Below are 13,980 nucleotides of genomic sequence, written 5' to 3'. Positions count from 1 at the left end.
TGAATCATGGAAGAAATCAAAGGGGGAAATTAAAAAACACCATGAGACAAATGGAAATGAAAATACAACATACCAACTCTTATGGGATGCAGCAAAAGAGGTCATAAGAGGGAAATTCATAGCAATACAGGCCTACCTCAACAAGCAAGAAAAATCTCAAATAAGTAATCTTAAAATACATCCAACAGAACTAGAAAAAGAATAGACAAATCCCAAAGTCAACAGAAAGAGGAAAACAATAAAAATCAGAGCAGAAATAGATGAAATAGAGACCAAAAAAAAAAAAAAAAAAAAATTAGTCGAAAGGATTAATGAAACTAAGAGCTGGTTCTTTGAGAAGATAAAAAAAAACTGACAAACCCTTAGCCAGACTCACCAAGAAAAAAAGAGAGAGGGCTCAAATAAATAAAATTAGAAGTGAAAGAGGAGAAATTACAACAGATACTACAGAAATACAAAAGAATATAAGAGAATACTATGAAAAACTATATGCCCACAAATTCGATAACCTAGAAGAAATGGATGAATTCCTAGACTCATACAACCTTCCAAAACTGAATCAAGAAGAAACAGAGAATCTGAATAGACCAATCAAAGTACAGAGATAGAAACAGTGATCAAAAACCTCCCAAAAAACAAAAGTCCAGGACCAGATGGCTTCTCCGGAGAATTCTACCAAACATTCAAAGAAGATTTAGTACCTATGCTTCTCAAACCATTCAGAAAAATTGAAGAAGATGGAACACTTCCTAATACATTCTATGAGGCCAACATCACCCTGATATCAAAACCAGACAAGGACAACACAAAGAAGGAAAACTGCAGGCCAATATCACTGATGAACTTAGATGCCAAATTCCTCAACAAAATATTGGCAAACCGAATACAGCAAAACATTAAAAGAATTGTATACCACAATCAAGTGGGATTCATTACTGGGACGCAGGAATACTTCAACATCTGCAAATCAATCAATGTGCTACACCACATTAACAAAATCAGGAATAAAAATCACTTAATCATCTCAATAGATGCATAGAAAGCATTTGAGAAGATCCAACATCCATTTATGATTAAAGTTCTCCATAAAATGGGTATCAAAGGAAAGTACCTCAACATAATAAACTCCATATATGACAACCCACAGCCAACTTCATACTTAATGGCAAAAAGCTGAAAGCCATCCCTCTGAGAACAGGAACAAGACAAGAAGACAAGGGTGCCCACTCTTGCCACTCCTATTCAACATAGCACTGAAGGTATTGGACAGAGCAATTAGGCAAGAAAAAGAAATAAAACGAATCCAAATTGGAAAGGAAGAAGTGAAACTTTGCTATTTGCAGATGATATAATTCTATATATAGAAAACCCTAAAGAATCCACCAGAAAACTATTAGAAATAATCAACAACTACAGCAAAGTTGCAGGGTACAAAATCAATTAAAAAACAATCAGTTGCAGGGGCTGGCCTGGTGGCACAGCAATTAAGTTCACACATTCCGCTTCAGCAGCCCGGGGTTTGCCAGTTTGGATCCCAGGTGCAGACATGGCACCACGTGGCAAGCCATGCTAAGGTAGGCATCCCACATATAAAGTAGAGGAAGATGGGTATGGATATTAGCTCAGGGCCAGTCTTCCTCCACAAGAAGAGTAGGATTGGTGGCAGATGTTAACTCAGGGCCAATCTTCCTCAAAAAGAAAAAAAAAATCAGTTGCATTCCTATATACTAACAACAAACTAGTAGAAAAAGAAATCAAGAATACAATTCAAATTAATTGCAACAAAAGGAATAAAATACCTAGGAATAAATTTAACCAAAGAGGTAAAAGACCTGTTCACTGAAAACTACAAGACATTATTGAAAGAAATTGAAGAAGACATAAAGAAATGGCATGATATGCCATGTTCATGGCTCAGAAGAATAAACATACTCAAAATGTCCATATTATCTAAAGCAATCTACAGATTCAATGCAATCTCAATTAAAATCCCAATGACATTCTTCACAGAAATAGAATAAAGCATCCAAAAATTTGTATGGAACAACAAAAGACCCTGAATAGCCAAAGCAACCCTGAGAAAAAAGAACAAAGCTAAAGGCATCCCAATCTCTGACTTCAAAACATGCTACAAAGCTATAGTAATAAAAACAGCATGGTACTGGCACAAAAACAGACACACAGATCAATGGATCAGAGTTGAAAGCCAAGAAATAAAACCACACATCTATGGACAGTTGATCTTTGACAAAGGAGCTAAGAACATACAATGGAGAGAGGAAAGTCTCTTCAATAAACAGTGTTGGGAAAACTGAACAGTTACATGCAAAAGAATGAAAGTAGACCATTATCTTGCACCATACACAAAAATTAATTCTAAATGGATTAAAGATTTGAATGTAAGAACTGAAACCACAAAAATCCTAGAAGAAAACATAGGCAGTACACTCTTTGACATTGGTCTTAGCCACATCTTTTCAAATACCATGTCTACTCAGATAATGGAAACAAAGAAAAAGTTAACAAATGGGACTACATCAGACTAAAAATCTTCTGCAAAGCAAAGGAAACCATCAACAAGATGGAAAGACAACCCGCCAACTGGGAGAAAATATTTGCAAACCGTTTACCAGACAAGGGGTTGATATCCAAAGTATGTAAAGAACTCACACAACTCAACAAAAAAACCCCACAAAGAACCCAATCAAAAAACAGGCAGAGGATATGAATGGACATTTTTCAAAGGAAGATATACAGATGGTCAACAGACACGTGAAAAGATGCTCAACATCACTGATCATTAGGGAAATACAAATCAAAACTACAATGAGATATCACCTTGCACCAGTCAGAATCACTGTAATTACCAAGACAAAAAACAACAAATGTTGGAGAGGATGTGGAGAAAAGGGAACCCTCATACACTGCTGGTGGGAATGTAAACTGGTGCAGCCACTGTGGAAAACAGTATAGAGATTTTTCAAAAAACTTAAAGTAGAGCTACCATATAACCCAGCTATCCCACTACTGGGTATCTACCCAAACAACTTGAAATCAACAATCCAAAGTGACATATGCACCCTATGTGCATTGCAGCACTATTCACAATAGCCAAGACATGGAAACAATCCAAGTGCCCATCGACTGATGTTTGGATAAAGAAGATGTGGTATATATATACAATAGAATACTGCTCAGCCATAAAAAAGACAAAATCATCCCATTTGCAACAACACAGATGGCCCTGGAGGGTATTAAGCTAAGTGAAATAAGTCAGACTGAGAAAGACAAACACCATTTGATTTCACTCATATGTGGAATATAAACACATGGACTAAGAAAACAGTTCAGTGGTTACCAGGGGAAGAGGGGTGGGTGGGGGGGAAACAGGGGGTGAAGGGGAGCACTTGTGTGGTGACAGACAAGAAATAATGTACAATTGAAATTTCGCAATGAAGTAAACTATTATGAATCTCAATTTTAAAAAATTTTAAAAAATTAAAAATCAAAGGTTTTTCAAATTTTAGGAATAAGTCTTGCCTTTGACATCATAATAGTGAATTAAAAATATTATCAGCACATGTCTACTGGCCACTGAAATTAAAAATAAGTATCTGTGAAATAGGATTTCCAAATATTTTTAAATATTTGAGACACCAAGAACCTTTGGTTTCTTTCTTTTCTTTTTTTTTTTTTTGAGGAAGATTAGCCTTGAGCTAACCTCAAGCTGATCAACCTGCTGCTGATGCTCCTCTTTTTTACTGAAGAAGACTGGCCCTGAGCTAACATCCATGCCCATCTTCCTCTACTTTATTTGTGTGATGCCTGCCACAGCATGGCTTGATAAGTGGTGCATAGGTCCACATTCAGGATCCACACCAGCAGACCCCGGGCTGCTGAAGCAGAACGAGTGAACTTAACTGCTATGCCACCGGGCCGGCCCCAAGAGCTTTTGGTTTCTAAATACCATTTCCCAAGAAACTACAGCTCCTCCTTCAAGAAATGGCTGACTTTAGAATTGAGTAAGAAAAGATATAAGGCGAGAGCATCTTGTTCCAGAAAGTATGGAGATGCTTAAAAAATGATTGGGACATAGTAAAATGACACAGGAGCCTGACTGAAGGGGCTCCCATTGGCAATATATGGGACCAAAAAATAACAAGAATAGGGGCTGGCCCGTGGCTGAGTGGTTGAGTTTGTGCACTCTGCTCCAGCATCCCATGGTTTCGCCAGTTTGGATTCTGGGCGAGGACATGTCACTGCTCGTCAGGCCATGCTGAGATGGCGTCCCACATAGCACACCCAGAGGCACTCACAACTAGAATATACAACTATGTATTGGGGAGCTTTGGTGAGAAGAAAAAGAAAAGAAAAAAAATTGGCAAAAGATGTTAGCTCAGGTGCCAATCTTTAAAAATATAATGAGAATAATACAGTATAACTCATTGAATAAAATAAGAATCAAAGAAACCATAGTGATTTAAGTAAGTAAATAACTAAATAAATAATTTTTGCATAAATAAGTAAACAAGGAAGAAGAGAATAAATAATCTTTTGGCAGAATACTGAATCATAAATGTAGTAGAAATGACAGAGGTAGAAAATCACAAGTTTGCAACCATGACAGTAATGCGAGAAGTATCAGGAAAGAAGCATCAAGGGATACTAAAACCAGTGGGTAAAGGCTTAATGGGAAATAGGATATTTAAATAGTATCAAAGTATTATCCCACAAATTAATTAATTACTAATGGAATATAGAGTAACTTTATGATGGAGAAATCTATTAGACACTCCCAAGAGATGAAAATTAAAATAATCAGGAACAGAATAAACCAATGTCATTCCTGATATGAAACACTGGGAAGGACACATCCTTGCTGTGCCAATATTGCTGAAGATGGATAATCCGAATCATGAAGAAAAATTAAACTCCGGTTGAGTTTCATTCTACAAAATAATTTCCTGTAGTCTGTAAAAATGTTAAGATGAAGAAGCACAAAAGAAAAGTTGAGGAATGATTCCAGACTAAATGAGACGAAAAAGACATGACAGTCAAAAGGAATGTGTGATCCTGGACGGGAATCTAGACCTAGGGGGGAAAATAGCTAAAGAAGAATTTTCAGGACAATTGGAAATTTGAACACAGAATGTGAATTATAAGATAGTATTGTATCAATTTTAATTTCCTAATTTTGATAATTGTTCTCTGTTTATATAAGAGAATGTTCTTGTTCTGAGGAAACACACTGAAGTATTTAGGGATAAAGGGACAAGATGTCTGAAATTTACTTTCAAATGGTTCAGTAAAAATGTGTGTGTGTGACATACTCACATGTATATGTATATGTGTGTGACTAGATAGATGGACGAATATATAGATAAATAGATAATGAATTATAAAGTAAATGCAGCAGAAGGCTCACAATTTATGGATCTTGGAAAAGGTTATATGGGTGCTTTTTGTACTACTTTAGCAAATTTTCTTATGTTTCACATTGTATCAAAATGAAAAGTTACCCAAAAGTACTGTATTAGGATGTCAAATATTTATTCCAAAAATACTGCAAATAAATTATTACTTTAACCCAAATCATTTTTTGAAACTCCTTAAAAAAATTATCTTTAAGGATACTTTGTCACTTCAAACACACACACAAATGCTACTCTACATAGCATATTGGAATGTTTATTAGATATCTTAAACTTTCTATGGCCCAGGCATGTTATTTTTGCCTATTTAGTCCTGTCTTTTCCTTTGATCTCATTCCAAACCATTCTTATTTTAGTTAAATGACAAAGTTCTGGGGCCAGCCTGGTGGTGTAGCAGTTAAGTTCGCATGCTCCACTTCAGTGGCCCAGGGTTCATAAAGCATACCTAAAAAAAACCCCAAAATGATGAAATTCTCCATGTTACTGAGTTCAACCACGTGGGGCTTATTCCCAAGAACTCTTTCCCCACACCTCTTCTCCATCTCCAGGTCATTAGTATGTATTGTTGGTTCTACCTTCAAACTCTCTTCTCTAACTCCACTACTCCTTCCCTACGCCAGCCCCACCGTTGCATCTCACCTGCACTGCAGTACCACCCTCTCACCTGATGTCCCTGCGTCTCCTCTTGCCTCCACGTTCTCCAATCACACAGGCTTCCTTTTCCCCCTTACACAGGTCAGGTTGATTAGTTCTCACCTGAGGCCTTTGTGCTCACTATCTGAAATACTCATCCTCCAGGGACTCATATGGTTGTCTTTTTCCATCATCCAGGTCTTAGCTCAGAGGTCACCTCCTCTGAGAGGGCTTTCCTAACCACACAACCTAAGGAAGCCATATTCTGCCTAAAATTTCATCCTATTATTTGAACTTTCTTCTTAGCACTTACCACACACTGAACTGATGATAATATAGTTATTTTTATTCCCCCACTAAAAGAGCCATATGGGAAGGAATTGCCTATTCAATCTTTTACCAGCAGAGTACCGTGTCTGAGAAATTGTAGATGCTCAACAAATATTTATCAAATGAGTAAAAAATGGACAAAAGCTACACAAGAAATACAGCCTTGTAATGTTTCTACTGGACAATAATAGCTTGCTACTCACTGCTTGAGTCAGTAATTTGGGACTATGTTGACGTTGGCTGAAAAGTAAAGGAGATGGGGAGAAGAGAGCAAGGAAAAACCTGCAAGGCTAGACAAGCCATCACGGGGCCAGACTAAGTCTGAGATCTATAAGTATACTGACAGTTTGCTCAAAATGCCATTAATTGGTTGGTGGTTGCAACTGGAAGAATGCCATAAATGTAAATTGACACCTGGGAGTCCAGCCCTGCTAGCATATGGTATGATCTTTAAGCTCAAATGTATTCAGGTGTACCCCAAAGCAGCAATCAGAGGATATACAATTTCACATTTAAAAACAGCGTCTTTATATAACAAGGGAAATTTGACATTACAGTAAATTAATTGCAAAAAAATCATTCCATATAAAAAAATACATTCTGAACAAAAGAGATAACTTGGATAAACCACCATAGCATTTGGAAAGATCTGGGAGTTAAACTTATATATACCATGAACCTACTGTATAGTATATATCACGAGCCTACTATAAAAATCCATGTTTCCAGCTTACTAAACTGCAAGTGTTTTCAAAGAGCTTGAGCTAGTAAATCAAAAGGGAAGCATGAGAATCCCTATCCTGGTGATGCTCACACAGGAGGCCAGCCAAAGCCTGGGACTGGCCTCCCAAAGTCAGCACATCCACATAAATAGACAATTTCCCTAAAGAAAAGTGAGGCTATCTAACAAATCACACCAGGAAAAGCACTACCAAAAGTCAAAGATTTTCAATGTAGATACAGAGTGAAAAGCTGGCTTTACTTTCTGTGACGGCATGAGCACACTGTCAAATGAATATGCTGATAGACAAATACAGGGAAAACCAGGTCAAGAAGATCAGCCTGGTTGGGAAGCTGTCTTGATAAAATATTATATCAGTGAGGCATCAAACTGGAAGTTCCTCAGAGCAGTAGTTATGTCCAGCTTTCTATTTGTCACTGGGACCTCTTCCTGACAAAGTTGTCACATTCCATGTCTTAAGCTATTCCATCAGTGTCATCCATGATTGGTGGCTAACATCATATGACAAGGCAGGGTCCATGAAAGGGTAATCTAGAGCCCAGACCCTTTATCTGCCCTGAAGTTAGGCTGCCTAATATTTTATTTGGGGCCAGTTTCAGTTTCAGGGGTCTGAATGTAGCAGAACATTATTTTCTTTTCCTCCTTAGTATACTATTTATTTAACAAAGACTTCAATTTTCCTTGGCTATTTAGACTACTGTCTTGGTATTTTGCTCTATAAATAAACACTTTAAATGAGATCTTAACAATTTGACAATTATAAAAATCTAACACATACACACAACCACTAATTTAGGAACTTGAATTAAGTAATAAAGTGTGCCAAATGATGTATCTACAAATTTATTCATCACTGCATTGTTAATAAAAGTGAAACATTTGGGTATTAACTAAATGACCAATGATAGCCAATTGGTTAAATGAGCTATGGCTCCTGCGGGTAATATGGTACTTGATACTATTAATTGGTTAGAAAAATAATAATTCATTTATTGATTTATTCCCCTAATATTTACTGAGTATCTACTGTGCATCAGCTTCTGCTCTAGTAACGGGATATAGCAGAGAACAAGACAGACAAATCCCCGCTCTCATAATATTTTCATTCTAGAGAGATTTAATGAGTTGGAAAAAACTTCACATTATGCGCATAACTGAAAATAGCAGATTATAAAATTGTATATAGAAAATAATCTCAATCATGGGAAGTAAAAAAAGCTATTTATTTACCAAGTGAATAACTGCTACATGAATAGAAAGACATTTGTGGAGAGATTGGGTGTTGCCTGAGAAAAGTCAATTGCTACCCTAACAGATTCCCACGATTTTATTACCTCAGTACTGCTGAGACAGAAGCAAGTTATATCAACGCAGGAAAGTGGATCACTCTCTGATGGAAATTCATAAAAACCAAATTTTAGAATGCTGATGCACAAAAGCAGAAAGCCAAGATATTGATTTACAAAGAGAACTAATTTAGGAGTATAATCTCTCCCTATAGGCAATTCCACACAGGAAATCAGTTTTTTTTGTTTAAGTTTGCATATTTAGCAAACAATCAGAGCAAAGGGAACTAGATAGATAAGAGCTGGTTTCTAGAATGTTCACTTTTTTCTGCTCCCACTGCTGATGGGCCTCCTAAATTTATACATTGTTTCTTTAGATGAGTTTATTCAATTCGTAGAGTATAGTAACTTGATTGAATGTCTTTTGGTATGTATAATCTCTCCCTTTATCCATTAATGTGTGTTTATTTCTAGGTTTTGAAGTTCACAAGGCAAAAGTGATATCTTAGTGTTTGCCAAAGTAGGGTGTGTGTGTGTGTGCGTGTGTCTGTGTGTCTACTGGATAAACTACCTCCAAAAAATAGATCTGGAAGGAAACACACTAAAATAATAATGATTATCTAAAGTTGACAGCACAAGGGGCTGAGGGCATATTTCATTTTCCTAGTTATTATGAAAAATATATATTATGTTTATAATCAGAAAAATAATTAAAGAAGATGAGTGACAGACCAATATTCCTACCAAGAAAATGAGAAAAACGAGCTTAAGTCATTTATCTGGCTAAAGGCATCCTAATATTGCTAAGACAATGAAGACTGGATAAGAAAGGTTTCCAAAGGGAGAGAACCATAGAAAGGTGAGCAGGCCCTTCCTAGATACTGTTTCTCTATGTAATTTGTCAATTCTGAGTGCAGAATAAATGACTAGAAATCTGGGCCTTGCCTGGATAGAGGCATACTGGAGGGGGACACTGGTGGTGGTCTTCTAAGGCCGGAGAGATAAAAGCGAATAACTGATAGACTGAAAAATCCAGCCAGTTTTCCTTTAGAGGTATTGTAACTGAAAGTTCGGTCTCTGAACCCTATGCCAATCCAAATAATGAGAACAGAGTCTTGAGTGGAGAGGAAAGGTTTTTACTATGCCAGGCACAGGGAGCAAAGCAAGGGCTCATGCCTCAAAAATTGCTAGCTCCCCGATGAGGAACGGGTAGGGATTTTTATCTGGGGTTTTGGGGAGGGGAGGGGGGGCACATGTAGCTTGTGCATGTCAGCGCTTTTCCACCAGCCTTGAGAGGCTGCTTGCAGCGAGGCAGGGGGTGGAGGGGGGGTGGGGGGAGGGTGAGATAGGAGGATGGCAGGTGGGCATCCTTCGCCGTTGAGGTGGGTTCGAGCACCGGGAGTCGAGGAGTTGAGGTCTGGGAAGCCTCCGCTCCTTGATATTCCTGTGACAGTGGCTTTCCTGGCGAACTTCAAGGACACATGATTAGCTAAACTTTAGTGTGCCTCCAACTCCAGGCCACCTGGGCTTTGAACAATTTTAACTCCCATTTAGTTGTAAAGCTCAAGGAGTCAAAGTTTAAAGTAACAGGTATTTACATGTGAGTGGAGCTAGAGAAGTGGGAAAGGGGGTGGTGGGTTTTAGTTTTAACCCCGTGTACGCTGGGCTCAATGTGGGGGAAGTGATATCAGGGCTGATGTTAATAGCCTGTAACAGTATTGCCAAATTCTAAAGTTATGCAGTGTGGGAAGCTAATACACTAACAGAAAGCCTCTGGAAATCAAAGCAGCCTTTGCAGCATAGTTTCAAGACTACAAAAGCTATCAGTTCCAAAAGTCATGAAATAGTTCAAAAGGTTTTGCAAACAAAAAATAAAACTAACACAAAGAAAATAACACCTGGGCATATCATATTAAAACCACTGAAAACGAAAGATAAAAATCTTCCAATAAGGTCAGTATCAGTTTGCTACAGCTGCTGTAAAGAAAAGTACCACAAACTAGGTGGCTTTAACAATAGAAGTTTATAATCCCACAATTTTGGAGGCAAGAAGACAAGATCAAGGTGTCAGCAGAGTTGTTTCCTTCTGAGGTCTGTGAGGGAAGAATATAATCCATGGTTCTCTCCAAGCTTCTAGTGGTTTTCTGGCAATCTCTGGCATTCCTTGGCATTGGCTGCACCACTGATGTTTGCCTTTATCTTCATGTGGTATTCTCCCTGTGTGCATTATCTGTGTCCAAATTTTCCCTTTTTATAAAAACACTAGTCATATCAGATTAGGGGCCCAATCTTCTCCAATATGACCTCATCTTAACTAATTCCATCTGCACTATCCCTATTTTTAGATAAGGTCACATTCTGAGGTACTGAGGGTTAGGGCTTCAACATGTGAATTTTGGGAGACACAATTCAACCCGTAACGAGGACTTTCTTCTGGAAAAGAAACCTTTCTTTCAAAGGAGGAAAAAAATAAATCTTACAGCTAACTTCTCAACAGGAATAATGGCAGCCAGAACACCATGGAATAACACCTTTAAGTGTTGAAAGAAAATAACCAACAGTCCAGAATCTTTTCCCAGTGCAATATCTTTCATATAAGAAAGTGAATTAATGTTTTACCATGAACAAAAGCTGAGATATTTCATTACCAGCAGACCTGAGCTAAACAGTTTTTTTCTCCAAACTGTTAAAGGAAGTTATAGGCAGAAAAAAATTCTACATAGAAACTCAAAATATTTGAATGAATGAAAGTCAAGAGAAAGTGTTATTATGTGACTAAATCTACATAGATATTGACTGTATGAAACACTAATAAAATGCATTTTGAAGATTGGAATACAGAGAGAGAATTAATAATGCATTTCAATAGAATGCCAAAGACAGGAAATGACTTGTAAAGGCAATAATTTCTCTTGGACTGTAATATCCAGGGTATATGTTTATACATAGTCACATATCGCTCAATGACTGGGATCCATTCTGAGAAATGGATCATTAGGCAATTCTGTCATTGTGCAAACATCTTTGAGCATACTTATACAAACCTAGATAGTACAGCTACTACACACTTAGGCTATATGCTACTAATCTTATGGGACCACCATCATATATGAAGTCCATCATTGACTAAAATGTGACATATATGGCACATGACTGTATATATATAATATATAATATAATAATCATAGTCAGTCTATATATATATCAGTCATATACATATATAGAGAGAGAGAGTCTGTAATAAGTCTAGAGGACATGTTGAAAAGAACTAGAAAGGAAAGGGGAAAAATTTAAAAGGCGGGCAAAATAGAGACTGAATAGTTACATGGTAGATACAAAGAATAATTAGATTAAATATAATTGGACTAATTACTCCAAGTAAATAAAAGACTAGCACTGATAGATTGTTTCAAATAAAATTATAAGCAGTTTACAAGAGAGACATCATATTTACAAGGACTAGAAACTTAAAAATAAAATGAAAAGTATATCAAGCAAATATTAGCCAAAAGAAAGCTACCATGAATAGCAAAGCATCTAAGGCTCGAGATATATTCACAACTACTTTTCTTTGAGGACAGAAGAATAGAGAAACAGAGTTCTCCTCACGTGATCACCAAATTGGTGGTGTGACTTTTATTAGAGAAAATAAAGTAGGCTTGAAGGAAAGAAGTATTACTTAAAATAAAGAAAGCTATTCCAAAAGTATAAGGGAGTCAAGACACCAGGAAAATATATAACAATTTTAAATCTATATGCATCCAATAACAGCACTTCAAACCAATAAAGCTAAGATTGATAGACCTGAAAGGTGGAAAAAACAAATTCAAAATCACTTTGAGTGGCTTTAACACGTCTTTCTCAACAGTTTGTAGGAAAAAGGAAGGCAAAAAACAATCATTAGAAATACAGACTATTTGAACAAAATAATTAACAAAATTGACCCTTTTCACATATATAGAACACCTTGCAAACAACGATAACAGAAGATATACTCTTTTCAAATGCACATGGAAAAATTACCATAATTTATCATATCTTGAATCATAAAGTAAATCTCAACAACTATCACAATTTGATGTCACCAACAGCATGTTTTCTACATATAGTGATATTAAGCAAGCAATTATTAAAATAAAGATGACCCAAAAATCTCCATTTGAAAATTACGTAGTGCACTTCCAAATAACCCATGCTTTAAAAAATTACAAGGAAAATTGAAAACTATTTTAAACCAAGAATATAGACATGATAGTGTAAAATGGGATGCACTAAGACTGTTTAAAGGGAAATATATTGCCTAAAATAAACTTATAACTTTAAATATAAATGTAGAAAATAAAGACTAAATAATTAATGATATCCCTTTTGAACAGGGACATGAAAATGCTAAATGAAACATTAGCAAATCTATTTGAGTGATATATAAAACCATGATATATCTTAGCCATATGGCTATAATTCCAGGAACACAAGTTTGGTTTATCAGTCAAAAATCACGCAGTGTAATTTACCAGCTTAACAGAACAAAGAAAAACATATGATCATTTGAATAGATATATGAGCATCTTTGATAAAATCCAAGATCCTTTCATAGTAAAAAGAAAATCATAGCAATTTAGGAATAGGAGTTACTTCTTAAACTGATAAAGAAGATTTTTAAAAACGTACAGCTAATATTACACTTAATGGTGATTTACTGAAACCTTTATCCATGAGACTGGGAATGATTCAGGAAATGCACACTGTCATCACTTCTATTCAACTATAAATTGGAGGTCCTAGCCAGTGTAGATGAGAAGAGACAAATATATAAAACACATAAGTGCTGGGATGAAGGAAAGAAAAGAAAAATAGTATTATCTTCAGTGACTTCTGTACATAGAAGGTAAAGACATGCACAGATAGATTATTAGACAATATCTATTTAACAAGACTACTGTATGCATGGTTAACGTACAAAAACCTTGCCATTTCTTTATAATAACAGCAAATAAATAGCACATGAAATTTTTTAGATACCATTTACAAAACATCAAAAATCAAATGTCTAGAAATAATGCTAACAAAAAATGTTCAAGACTTCTATACCAAATATTATCAGAATGAAAGAACATCTCATTAAATTGAGGCATACACTGCTCAAGAACTGAAAGGCTTAATACCCTAAAGATAGTATATGTTCCCAAATTTAAAAATTACTGTATTTAACATTCATAAGCTGACACTAAGATTTGTGTGAAAATTCAAAGGGCCTGAAGAGCCTTAAAGCAATCCTGAAATAGAAGAACAAATCTTTTATCAACATGTATTCTACAGTTACGGAAACTAAGAGGATGAAGTTAATTAAGGATATAAAAGTAAACTAATGGAACAAAGCATGGTCCAGAAACAGACTCACTTATACACAGTTATTTGATTTATGACAAAGGTGACTCTGCAGTGCAATGAGGAAAAGCTATCTTGTTTTCTTTTTCAATAGCTGGGCTAGGTCCACTGGATATCTATAGAGAAGAAAAATTTGAAACCTATGGCACCATTTACAAAATTCCATCCC

The 13,980-nt window shown here is 36.1% G+C and overlaps 1 protein-coding gene across 30 annotated transcripts in view; it reads right to left on the bottom strand.

The window, feature by feature from the left end:
* Positions 1–13,980, bottom strand: part of TMEM232 (transmembrane protein 232) — a 182,592-nt gene that overhangs the window by 31,240 nt on the left and 137,372 nt on the right. The window lies entirely within an intron of this gene.

The sequence above is a fragment of the Equus przewalskii genome, chromosome 13, assembly GCF_037783145.1.
Source record: "Equus przewalskii isolate Varuska chromosome 13, EquPr2, whole genome shotgun sequence".
NCBI lineage: Eukaryota > Metazoa > Chordata > Mammalia > Perissodactyla > Equidae > Equus > Equus przewalskii.
The sequence above is the reverse complement of the archived record's forward strand: the minus strand, read 5'-3'. Positions and strand labels throughout refer to the sequence as shown.